The sequence below is a fragment of the Microtus pennsylvanicus genome, chromosome 3 (assembly GCF_037038515.1).
Source record: "Microtus pennsylvanicus isolate mMicPen1 chromosome 3, mMicPen1.hap1, whole genome shotgun sequence".
Classification (NCBI taxonomy): Eukaryota; Metazoa; Chordata; class Mammalia; order Rodentia; family Cricetidae; genus Microtus; species Microtus pennsylvanicus.
This window is the reverse complement of record NC_134581.1, coordinates 26,142,328-26,155,606: the sequence shown is the minus strand read 5'-3', so window position 1 is coordinate 26,155,606 and position 13,279 is coordinate 26,142,328.

Here is a 13,279-nt window from a genome sequence, read left to right as displayed (position 1 = left end):
CTTCTGGAAGAAAATCTTTTGGACAGGTGTAGATAGTCTTTCTCTCTCCCACCATCCATCTCTCAAATCACAACATGGAGACTTATTTTTAGCTATATAAGCTCAGCCAATTGCCTAGGTTTATTCCTAACTAGTTCTGATGACTTAAATCAACCCATTTCTACATGGCTTATGGCTTGTTACCTCATGCTTCCTTTAAGACTGTCTGGCAACTCCGCCCTTCTCCTTTCCAGCGTCCTCTGTGCCTGGAAATCCTGCCTAGCTATTGGCCATTTAACTCTTTAGTAAACCAAAACAGAGTGACATATCTTTATATAATGTAATCAAATATCTTGCAACATTTCCTCCCTTTTGGTTAAAAAAGGAAAGGGTTTTAAATCTAACATAGTAAAACTATATACAGTAAGAACAATTATCAAGTATGCATTAGAGTTATTACACTAAACAGAATGACATATCTTTATAAAATATCTCACAACTGGCAGGAGATGCTTTGGTGGGTAGAAGCACTTGCTATGCACACCTGATAGTCTGAGCTTTATTTCTGGAACCCACACAAAGGCGAGAGGAGAGGACCAATTCCACAAAGTTTTTCTCTGACCTCCACCCATGTGCTATGGCATACCCCCATCTCAAAATAATAATAAAAACTAAATAAAGAAAAATTTTCTAGAACCTTGAGATGGCTCCCTATGCAGCCAGAATTAGGTTCTCAGAAGTGCCTTACTAAATGAGAGCTTGGCAGGACAGGCGCTTCTGTCTCCTCACCAGTTTGCCTGTTTCTACTGCTTCTGTTCCACAGAGACAGCCATCTTGAACTTGACTCTGCTATGATGGCTGTCATTTTCTATACAGCTCATCTCTCATTGCTCTCTGCTCAGACTGGAGTCTAATGGAGCTTCGAATGATGCACTTACAATGTGATCTTGATCCAAATCCCATCTCTGCTATAAATTATGGGATGTGAGTCATGTAATGAGCAAACTCAGACATCTCTAGGAGATTAAAGGAAGTCCAATGGCTTGAATGTGCTAAGAAGAAAGCCATTTTCCCGGACAACACAGCCAGGGGAGGCACAGGTGATGCTCTGAACAAGATGCTGATAAACACTATCAGCAAGTCCTATATTTATTCAGCTCTGAGCAGAGCCCCTGCACCCTCGGCTTATTGATGTTTGGTGGGCAACTGCCTGGACAGATTCTATAGCCCAGCTACACTTATCATGGGAATTTCAAAATCAGCCTCCACAGCCAAAAGTTGTTTCTTAGGCTTAGCATTAGCCATCCATAAGCAGCCAAGAACAATATCCATATTCACCCTGGGTCATTGTTGTATTAGTTGACTGAAATGTGGCTTAATACTTAAGAGGAGTGGGTGTGGAGCCTCCCTCCTCCCCTCCCTCCCTCCCTCCCTCCCTCCCTCCCTCCCTCCCTCCCTCCCTCCCTCCCTCCTTTTCTCCTCCTCCCTCCCTCCCTCCTTTTCTCCCCCTCCCTCCCTCCCTCCTTTTCTCTCCCTCCCTCCCTCCCTCCCTCCCTCCCTCCCTCCCTCCCTCCCTCCCTCTCTTCCTTTCTATTTTTCTCTCTTTTCAAGACAGGGATTCTCTGTGTAACAGTTCTGGCTGTTCTGGAACTCATTCTATAGACCAGAATGGTCTCGAATTCACAGAGATCCACTGGCCTCTGCCTCCTGACTGCTGGGATTAAAGGCATGCACCACTACTGCCCAGCTTCCATAGAGCCTTTATGGATTGAAAAGGTGGAAATATATGAACATTCACAGATGTGAAATGGGGGTGAAGGCAGTGGGGTAGTCAGGATAGCCTTTCCTATTCCTCTCCCACTGGTGAGACATTTTACAAAAAGTCATGACTGCAAGCACACAGCACGTTCAGCTGCAGCTACAACTCTGCTCACCATTAACTTTCCTAGGCTGACTGGGTCAAGTCTGGAGTAGAAATGGTGGCGTTTCAAAGCCTTCTTTCAAAGCCTTTGTTCTCAGTACATTTTTCTACCTTCTAAAGCCAAAAAAAAAAAATATTCAATTTATTCACTAGCAGTTTTTCCAAGGGCTAGTTCATCATCCCAAATACTGTATTTTATCATCTTTTCTGCTCTTTTTCCAAAGAGAAAAATTTCTAGGCATCTTCTGAGGATGTTTTCCCGAAGGATGTTAGAAGGTGGTTTCTGATAGGGAAACCTCAGCTGGCATTGCCTGGCCTTTGTCCTCCCAGCTTTTGTCAGCTGCTGTCCAAGCAAAGAGTTCAGGGCTCTGACCTGTGACTTGTGGCTGTAGCTGCAATGCTATGTCCACCATCTCATGGCTGCTGGTTCGGATTACATAGCCCTTTTGCTTCTGGCTGCTTCGTCCCATTCCAGTCTCTGCCCAGGTCCACCTTCATATCCCTGTCAAGGATGCTGTGTAGCTTGGGTCTGGTCAAGGACTAACCTCAGTCCCCAGACTCCCCCTGTGAGCTCCTCAGGTACTAAGCACACTTCAGCTAACCCCTCCCCACTCCATGCAGGGTGGTAGCCTACATCCCTCAGCCTGTGATCTCTCTCTCCTTTCAGCAACTTGAGCTCAGAGGCACCAAGGCGTCGTCATCTGCCATAGCAGCACATTGTCTCTCAGCCGCCACATGTCCCTTGCCCACTTGAAGGAGCTATTATTGTGTGGAGCTTCTCAGTGGCTGCCAAATGGAGGGGGACTGCTGCACTAATTGCCTGTAAGTGATGAAGCTCACAGCAGATGTTGGCAAAAGTAAACCAACAGTTTACTTAGCTTCAAGGCTCTAAGTACTGAAGGGTGTAGGGAGAGTCTCAGGAGCTGTTCAGTAATATAGAATGAGGTCTTCGTCAGACCGCTTTAGGGAGATTGCTATAGCCTACAGCAGGGGTGGGCAATACGGCCAGTGGGTCCAATAAAGCCTGCTGCTTGTTCCTGTTGTTCCTGTCTACCCAGGCACCTCTCTCTCTCTCTCTCTCTCTCTCTCTCTCTCTCTCTCTCTCTCTCTCTCTCTCTCTCTCTCTCTTTCTCTCTCTCTCTCTCTCTCTCCACCCTCCATCTCCCTTCTCCCCAACCCCTGTGTTTGTATTTCTATTGCTATTTTCTTGCCAAGTCTGGTGGTTACAATGGCAATCCTGTGACCTTTGGCTCACAGCATTTTCCTCTGGTTCTTTACAGTGAAATTCATTAGTCCCTGCTGTCTGTTGAGTAAAAGAAACTTAAGACTTCCTTGCCACAACCTTCCTCTCTCCAGAGATTAAAGAAGTCTGCCCTCACCCTCTACTCCATCTGTGTTAACAGCCAAGTTTAGGGGTAAATTCTTTCTAAAAGGTATTATGAAGATGATGTGCTAACTCAATAAAAATATTTGTAATTTTGTGGGTTTTGTTTTGTTGGTGGTGGTTAGGTGCTGTGTGTGTGGGCGTGTGTGAGTTTGTGTGTGTTTTGCCTTCCTGCTTTCTTGTTTTGCCTTATTGACTTCTTGTTAGGCATAAGAAGGCTAGGAAGATCTCATCACTTCCTGTCTCAGTCCTGTTGGACATGCTCAACTCTCCCTCGTGGCCTGATGGTCAGGGAGGCCAGCAGGGCTGTGGGTGCTACAGCTGCTCTCAGCCTAGGCCATGCATGAAAGCCAGCACACCGGAAGAGAGAGCAGAGCCTCCCATGACGGCAGATTAACGGAGGCAACAGGGTGGTGCTGCGTGAGTTGCTTCCTTTACACCGAGCGGTCTCACCAGTGTTCCAGCTAACAGGTCTGCGGTTTCGAAGACGTTCCCAAGAACCCGCTTCCCTTTGCATCTTCCAGGTTATCTTCTATGATAATTCTGTAGCCCGTAGAGGGCTGTGGAGAAACGTTATTTAAGGCAAACACATATGCAGTCATCCTATTAATGGCGAATGGCATTGATGGAGGATTAATTATCTGTGAGAATGCCCTGTGTTTGACCTTGCTGTTTATGATGAAGTCAAGCCCAGATATCATAAAATTGCATGCTAATTTGTAGTTTTGTTTAATAGCAAGTAACCCCTTCTTCCCCAGTTACGGTTTTATTGCCTTGTAGACTAGTACCTAGAAATCTGCTTCCCTGGCCCCTGCCTCTTATTCAAACATCCTGTTTATGAAATGCCTCTTGTTCATGGGCGAGACAAATCCTGCTCTTCATACAGTCTTGGAATGAGCACTGCCATCTTGGACTCAGGGAAGAAGCATGCCTGCTGTGTCATTTTAAGCCTCGTCTCCTTCTAGAGCCACAACTCAAGATGCTTCTCAAAATGGAGTAGGGACGAAAAGCGGCTGAACAAATGTCTAGCCTAACCCAGGCGGCAGCAAGGCATCAGCAGAATTCTTTGCAGTGCAAGCATTCTGATACTAGAACAGATAAAAATAATCATATTGTATCTAATATGTAACAGAATGCAAGAGGACTCCTCAGCAAAAGTACTATGCAGTGGCATTTGGTTTGTGTTTTAATAAATAAAGCTTGCCTGAAGATCAGAGAGTAAAACAGCCCCACTGGTCAGCCTTACAGGCCAGGCAGTGGTAACACACACCTTTAATCCCAGTAGCTATACTAGTTTGTCATAGAAACTGGATGGTGCATGCCTTTAATCCTAGTGGTGCAGGACTTTAATCCCAGCCCTAGAGAGGATTATAAAACGGGAGGAGACAGCTCCCAGTCTCATTCTGAGATTCCTGGAAGCAGGATTACCATTTCAGACTGAGGTAGAAAGAAGTAAGAGCCAGCGGCTGGCTGCTTTGCATTTCCTATCTCCAAGTTGAGCCCCAATTTCTCTCTCTGAGTTTTTATTAATTGTGCTTCAGTACTGATTGCCAATAGCATCCTGGCAAACGCCAAACTGCCATGGCTAAGCACATTGAGGCTGATAAACAATTCCAGCCAATCCAGCCACGGCAGTGACATGATGCTGCTCTGGAAGGCCACTTGCTCTCCTCTAGATGACTGCCAGTGTCACGGCGTAGTAGAGAACAGATACATTGTAAGGATGCTCAGGAAAGACTAGAACACTCTATAAAAATTCTGCCTTGCCTCAGAATTGAATCAGAGGGGGCAGGTGTGACTTACAGGGCTAATGTGGCCCACACTCACTTTTGGCAAATAGGTTTTTGGTAGTAGAGTTCTATTAAAATGGAACCACACATTCTTGTATCTGTCGTCTGTGTCTAGTTTTGTGTATCAACAGCAGAGGGCAACAGTCACTGCAGGTGTCTCAAAGCCTACAGTTTGTAAGACCGGGCTCTCCTTTTCAAACCGGAAATGATTTCTGACTCCTGTTCCTGATGAATGCTACTTTGGCGATTTTTGACCCCTCTCTCGAGATGGCTTTGAACGTGACACAGTCTATAGGTAACAGAGAGAATGATCATCTTAGTTTTCTGTTCCTGCAACAAGACACAAGAGCTAAGGAAACATAAAGAAGAGTTGAGGCTTACAGTTTCAGAGGGTCAGAGTCCATGACCATCACGGTAAAGAGCATCGCAGCAGGCAAGTAGCCACGGCACTGAAGCAGGCGCTGAGAGCGCCCATCTAGCAATTACCAGGAAGAAGCAGAGAGCAAGCACTCCGGAACGGTACTCGTTTTTTGAAACTTCCAAGTTGGCTCCCAGAACACACCACCTCCAATAAGGTCATCTCTTCTAATCCTTCCCACAGAGTCCCACCAAAGTGACACCAAGTAAACAAACAAATGACCTTTGGGGCTATTGGCATGTTCACCACCACAGGTGAGGAATCCCCAGAGTAGGGAGCAGTTAGAGTTTACACTGAGTTAGGCTGCAAGCTTCAGGGAGATTCCCAGCAGCAAGCTCTACGAGGACACCTCCTGGTAGGTCCTCCCTCCCTGTACCTCCTCACACTCTACAGGAAAATGTTCCAGGAAGGGAAAAGCTGTGGAAGCCACCGTCCCTCAAGGGCGGGAAGTGTTTACCTCCATCACACGCAGTGAGCTGAAAACACGGGTGTTTACTTGAGGCTGTGAAAAACTCAATTTGCAGCAGGAGTGACAGGCACACACTATGGCAGGCTGCCCTCTCCCCAGTGACATTGCCAGGATTAAAAATAGCTGTTCTGTGTGTCCTTCAGTCTGGTATTGAACCGGAGCCTTCGAGCGTTGGTCTCCTTAGCTTCATGCTTAATGAAGCATAATTTGTATTAATAGCAGCTATTAAATCTAGAGTGCTTAATAGGAATTTAGAGTGGAGGCCCTAAGTTACCGAGCTCCTCCAATGTGGTCCCCAGAGAGCTGAGCTCAGGCTTGAACACTAGCGGCAATGAATCACTGGTCTGGTACAATGAACCAGCTGTGGATGGGTGGGAGGAAGAAGAAGGAGGTGGGGGACAGGGAATCAGAGCTCAAAATGTAAGCATCATGGCCTTCTCTCTACTTCCAGGTCTTGCAAGGTGATCTGTCAGTCAGGTGGTGACTGCCTTAAAAGAAAGGCAGGCTTAGGTGACTTGATCAAAGAGATCTAGGCTTAGATTCAGCTCCTCCTGTGAGCTGGCTTCCATCTCTGTATGTTTCTGAGCTTCCTGTTTCTCACTCAAGACTGGCAATACAGAGCAGCAATGTCCTGGGAGCTGCTGTGAAGATTGTGGAGTTAATATGAAGATTGGATGGGACCCCTGAAGCTCTTTGCTTGCCTTTCCTCGAGACTCAGTTCTATTTTACATGGACCATTAAGAATTTCAGCAAGAAATTATCTGAAGAAGCTAAATTACCTGCGTTTACTAATTTTCCTAATTGGCCACCATTTTCATGACTGATCCTGGCCCCTTTCCCCCACTAGCACACACCATGTTTGCTTTTTGCTGTATTATCAATTCCCCCATTCAAATCTCTGACTCCAACACAAGTCCGTCCTTAGGACAGTTCTTTAAAGAAAGTGGGAGAAATATGTCCAGTTGCCTGATACAGGCTTTGGCCCTAAATAACTGAGCCATCAATCATGGTTGACATTATCACTGTCATTTCATAATTAAGAGAACGGTGTCCAACACCAATTCTGCCTGTCTGTCTGAACATTACCAGCTGTTCTGCCTTGAGCAAATCCCTTTGTCCATCTGGGCCTCAATGTGTACGTCTGTAAAACAGGGTTGCTCTGGAAGGAACCCGAGGCTGTTGAGAAGGTAGCCATGAAACAGAGCCCCCGGGCAGTGCTTGTGTCCTAGCTGCTCATCACAGAAGAGGGCACTAAGGCATCTCAGCCTGTAACCTCCCCAAAATTGCACGCTGGACATAGACATTCTTTCCCACACTGAGTTATGGGTCTGGATCATGTGATGCAGGTCTCGTTCTAGGCATGGCTTCTCAACCCTTGGTTAGAAACAGACTGCTACAGAATTGAAGCTTCAGAGACGTTATGGAGCTGGGCAGGCTGCTGGGGGAAGGCAGCATTTGAGACAAGTCCAGCTCCACTGTGTGTGCCCAGGAGAAAAGCCATTTTAACAGTCACAGCTGCCCTGAAACAGAAGGATTAAGAGCACATTGAAGCAATGTGGCCTGTGCCTGTTGGCAGACACTACCTGTCCCAGGACCCCATGTAGTAAAAGGAGTGGTGGGCTGCGTTCCTGCCGCCTGGCTTCCGGCTGTGTGGCTAGCTTATACCCCGAAATAACAGCACACAAACTGTATTCATTTAAATACTGCCTGGCCCGTTAGTTCTAGCCTCTTTTTTGGCTAACTCTCACATCTTGATTCAACCAATTTCCAATAATCTGTATGTCACCATGAGCTTGTGGCTTACCGGGAAAGATTCAGCATGTCTAACCTGGCAGCTTCATGGTGGGCGGCTCTCTGTTTCTGCCTCCTTTCTCCCAGCATTCTGTTCTGTCTACTCTGCCTATCTAAGCTGCTGTCCTATCAAAAAGCCAAGGCAGTCTCCTTATTTAACCAATGAAAGCAACACATAGAAAGAAGACCCTTCTACACCAACCCCAGACGAGGGACAGGCAGCATGGAACTTCTGTTCCAGTGACTTCTGATTTATGTGATCTTGGCTAAACTATCACCTCCAATCACAGAGATGGCATCCTCATTTCACAACTTATAAATTACCTATATTATATTTTCCCATTTAATAATTTTAGATCATGACTGACTATGGGTAACACTGTGGAAAGAGAATTCATAGTTAAGGGAAAGGCATTCCTTTATATAGGTAAAATTATATTGGTAATTATATGAACATAAATGCATATATATCACTGATTATGTCTTAATTTTTTCATCACTTTTAGCTCAAATAGCATATGTACACGTGTGTCAAAGTGTGTATGTGCACATGGGAGTGTAGATTACTGCAGGCTCCAAAAGGCAGCTTTGGACTCTCTACGGGAGTCGCAGGAGCTTGTGAGCCACCTGATGTGTGTGCTGAGCTGGCCTCAAACTCAGAGATCTACCTGCCTCTGCCTGCCTCTGCCTCCCAAATGCTGGAATTAAAGGTATATGTCATCACTGTCTGGTGGTGAAAGCACTCTTAAGTGCTGAGGTCTATCTTCTAGAACTTTTGTCATCCAGACACTTGACTTCCCTTTCTAGGAAAAGAGAAGTGGGACAGGTTTTCTGTCACACCCTGGCTCTGAAATCCTGAAGTGCTTTTCCTCAGAAGAGACGCACAGACGCTATTGTGATCTACAGCCCTGAACCAGGACAGGGTATGTAGCCACATCTAACTGCATGGAAGAATATGTCTGTATATGGCAGATGCCACCTGACTCTGTCACAGTCGAAATTATATAAACCCAGAGCCATAAAAGCTAATTTAGAAGGTGAGAAAACATCAGCATATTATCAAATATTATTAAAATGTTTTCCTCAAAATTATCTAAACAAAGTGAAATGGAAACACACCTGTATGATTTTCTAATGTCTGGTTTTACCAGAAGCAATTTATTTTCCAACTAGTTGTTTGTATTTCAAGATGTCTGCAACACCGGTTGTAATATCATCCTGGCGTTATGTTATGTATCTTCCAATATCAGCATAATGAAGAATAACTAGACCATTTCTACTGTTGCTTTTATATGAAAATAAGAAAAATTGTAGCCATAACGAGCTACTTTGCCTTTGTTATAAATCCCCATATGGCATAATTAAAATATGTCATAATATACTTCCAGTCTTTCTTTCTGTACCAACTGTACACAGAGAGAAAACATGATCACTTATAAAGAACCGAATTCCAACAAAGCTTACATTTACCATTTTTCTCATTAAATTTTATAATGAAATTATTAGACTATGAATTGTTAAATTTTCTACTTTTACTATATGATGCAATTTTTATTTCTTTTGAACTACAAGTATTGACAAAAAATTTCCTAATTTGGAATTATTCACTTGGAGAAAATAAAGCTAATATTTAAGATATTTTTCTTGGAATAGTTCTGTTTTCTCTCTCTCTTCCCTCCCCCATCTTTCTTTTTTGCTTCTGGCCATATTTGACAGACATGAAAAAAATAATATTTTTTCTCCATCTTGAAATTTTTTTTCATCCCTGGAAGAAATTTTAATATTGTTATAATTTTCCTAGGTTCCTATTATTTTGCCTTAGTATAATCTTAAAGTGTTGCCAGTTTCTGTAGCACATCAGTTGCTCCCTTAAGAAGAGATTATGTTTAAAAGTAAGATGTGTAATTAAATCACAGCTTAATCCTAGTAGCATCTTGTTTCTCAGTACTGAAGAGATGCTGGAATTGATAAGAGTCATCACTTATGGATTGTAAGAAACATGTGCTTAGTCATTTCCCCTGTGGTCAGAACATATCAAGTCTCAAACAGACTTTTAAAAAGACATTTTTGAGAAATATTTATTTCAAGTGGGGGTTATACATTTTATATTAGAAATTCAGGAGAAACCTTATCTCTATAATCAAGTTTTCTATTTATAATCTCTGTGCATTATTTTAAAATTAAAATTTCATTGTTCTATAGGATGTATATGTATTGTAGAGCACTAACTTCACCAGTTTCTCAAAAATTTGAGAAAATATGTTTCCATAGAGAAGCTAATGTCTCAAGAATCCATCTGTCTGCCAATGACAGTCAGCTAATATTAGCTGAAAGTAGCAGCTAGTGGAAACAGTGGTGGCCTGGAGACCCAGACGTCACTGGTTTACAAAGCCACACAGTGTGGATTCACATCTGTCTAGTTTGTTACGCTCAGTACAGGTTGACTTTGTGCCTCAGGCATGATGCCTTTTGATTACAAAGTATCTGATGGTCTTGAAACTTACTTGGCAGAGCTGAGTTAAACAGACAGCATGAAAAATAGCTGTGGGGATAAAAAGCAGAATGAATTGCAGAATATAATTGCTTATGTAATTAAAATTGTACAGACATATAAAAGTATGTAAATAATATTAAAAATGATTTCACTTTGGTTACAGTACATGAAGAAATTGAATGTGTTACTGACCATTAAGTTTTCCTCCATCCTGGCTTGCTTTCATGGTACTAGAAAGTTCTGGCAGACTGCAGGGGGAGGGGAAAGGTACCCATCTTATCCAGCTATTAACTCTGTGAACTACAAAATGACAACCATGGCAAGAAATTCCGTGGGTGTGATAGTGGCATGAATATCAGGGGGGTGACCAACAACTTTCTGATTGTATTCAAGGCCCACTCCACACTTGTTTGGGGAGATCCCAGGCCCCAGGGGTGAACCTACTACTATTATTTTGCAAAATGGATAGAGTATCAAACTGCCTTTGGAATTTGCATCTGTACCCATAGATAAGTGCAGCTGTCTGAATGTCAGATAAGTTTCTTTGTGTAGAAGACAGCGGCTAATGTAGAAACAATGGCATAGTACAGAGAATAAATGTCACATTTATCCACAAATGGGATATCTCTAGCATCCTCCATGCCCAGGGCTCAGGGACTGGGGAGGACCAAAGCTGTACGGTATCTTCTAGACATGACAAGACTTCTGCACTGAAGCCCACACTAGCTGTGGTTGCCTACCCAGGCCTGACAGTCAATATTCTAAAGTAGAACAGGAAAGGCTCATGAGTCCTATCCCTAGCTAAACAGATATACATAGTGATGATTCATGGGGAAGGAAAAACCAGTTTCCTTTAAGGATATGGTCCCTCATATATCAACTATGTTCCATTTGGACCTACACCCAGGAGTATATAAACAGCACAAATTGGACTTTGTCTTTTGTTAAAAAAAATAGTCTACATAAAATGAGAATGGGTAATCTCTATGGAGATGGAGGTAGATCTGGGAGGAATTTGGGGAAGGGGCAGGGCGAATTTGATCAGAATATATTGTATGAAATTTTCAAAGAATTAATAAAATATTACATTCAAACATGAAAGCGATCTCTAGTTCATCTCCTGTTCTATTTTTTCTCTGTGAAGAGAACTGGCTAGATTGTTCTCAGACTCAATTTGATCCTCCTCCATAGGTGTTACATCATTCTATTTTGCACAAAATGAGAAGGACTCCTGGGTAATTTGGCAGGGGAAATCAGGCAGATGCACACAGGCCTATCCAAGGAATCACAATAATGTAAATCCAGTGCTCTGTGGTTACCAGATTCTAAATTGCTGACTCTCTCATTTTTGTCCTGAAGAATGTGTCTTGATTCTTTTGGGACTTGGGTGTTTGAAATCCACAGCCAGGTGGCTCTCCACAAGAGCTCCCATCTCTCCTCACTGATACATCCAAGGCCACAAGCTGCTCTGTGGCCAGTGGGGGAAAGAGGTTCACAGGAAGCTTCTGGAGGCAGAGCTGGGAGCACTACTGGAGCTTGTAGGATGAAAGCCCATGCTCCGGCAGCTCCAACATGGTGGGCATCGTCACGGGTCCCAGTACGCTAATTAAATAGGCAACAATGAAAGGAAAGAAAGGCTTGTTGAGTGTGGCCATATGAGGAAGAGGAGTGAAGAACAGATTCAGTGACCACTGTGTCTTTGGGGTACTGACACGGGGTTTAAATAGAGGGCCATGGGTATGTATATTTTAGTTACCATGGCCAAGGTGTACCCCATCACTGATCCACCGTTGTCTCAAGGTCTCCTTTGTCCTATGAGGTGGTTTCATTGGCTGTCAAACCAATGTGAAATCTCTGCCTGGGAGATACATTTCTTCCCTCATTTGCACGAAAGCAAAGCATCTTCCTTTTACTTTCCCCCAGCATGAGTGTTCCAAGGAAATTTTAAGTCTTTGGGGTTCATTGTTTCAATAGTCTGAGAGCAAGAGGGGAGGGCACAAGCTAGTATCTCCATAGACTACCTCCTCTCCTGCCAGGTCAGTTTCAAAAACAGTTGGCCTCCTTCCTATGACTTTCCATAGCCTAGAGTGCCCTCATTCCATATGAAAATGGCAGCTGTGTGAAGAAAGCTTGCAAGAAAGAGGAGGGGATGAGGTCTGGTGATAATCCAACTGTCACTGCCTCCCAGCCAATTTAAGTCTCGAACGGTGACCAGATTCTTCTGGTAATGGTGAGTGCTGCTTGCGCCTGATATTTAGAGGCACGGAGCCACAGTTCCCTCTATTCCATAGTTTTGCTGAAGGAATATCACGATTACACAAGTTCCAGACTAATTCCATTAAATGTACACAGCAGTCACCAAACAATGCAAACTGTATCCAGCGGTCCCTGCTCTGATGAATCACGCAGGGCCTTCTCAAGGATACTGTGACTCAGGACCAGCAAGGCTGACAGCCAAATGCTGGTCTGGAAATGTAGAGGCTTGTGGACTGAGTGAGGTTCTAGATCTTTCTAGAGGAGGTGGGTTGCAGTGTTTCCTTTCTGACCTTGTGTGAATACTGTGGAAACCCTTAAACCACCTGCCATTTCATCAGCTAAAGTTTGTACCAATTTCCTTCTCAGATGAAACAGGATTTATTGGCTAAACCCCTTGATTCATGTTCCATTGCCATAACTGGTCTCTCTTGAAGGACATATTCTTACTTGCCTAGTCTCCTTTGCCTAATCAATTCTTCAGTATTGTCTTTTCTATTATACATTTTTAAGAACATGCATAGTTTTATGAGCATTTATTATGAGCATAGTTTTATTGAATACTATTGGGTTAGAAATCCTTCTATTGTATGCCAGGCAGTGGTGGCACATGCCTTTCTTTAACCCCAGCACTCAGGGGGCAGAGGCAGATGGCTCTCTCTGAGTTTGAGTCCAGCCTGGTCTACTGAGATAGTTCCAGGACAGCTAGGGCTGTTTCACCGATAAACCCTGGCCCAATAAACAAACAAACAAAAAATGTCCACAAAAATAACAACACAT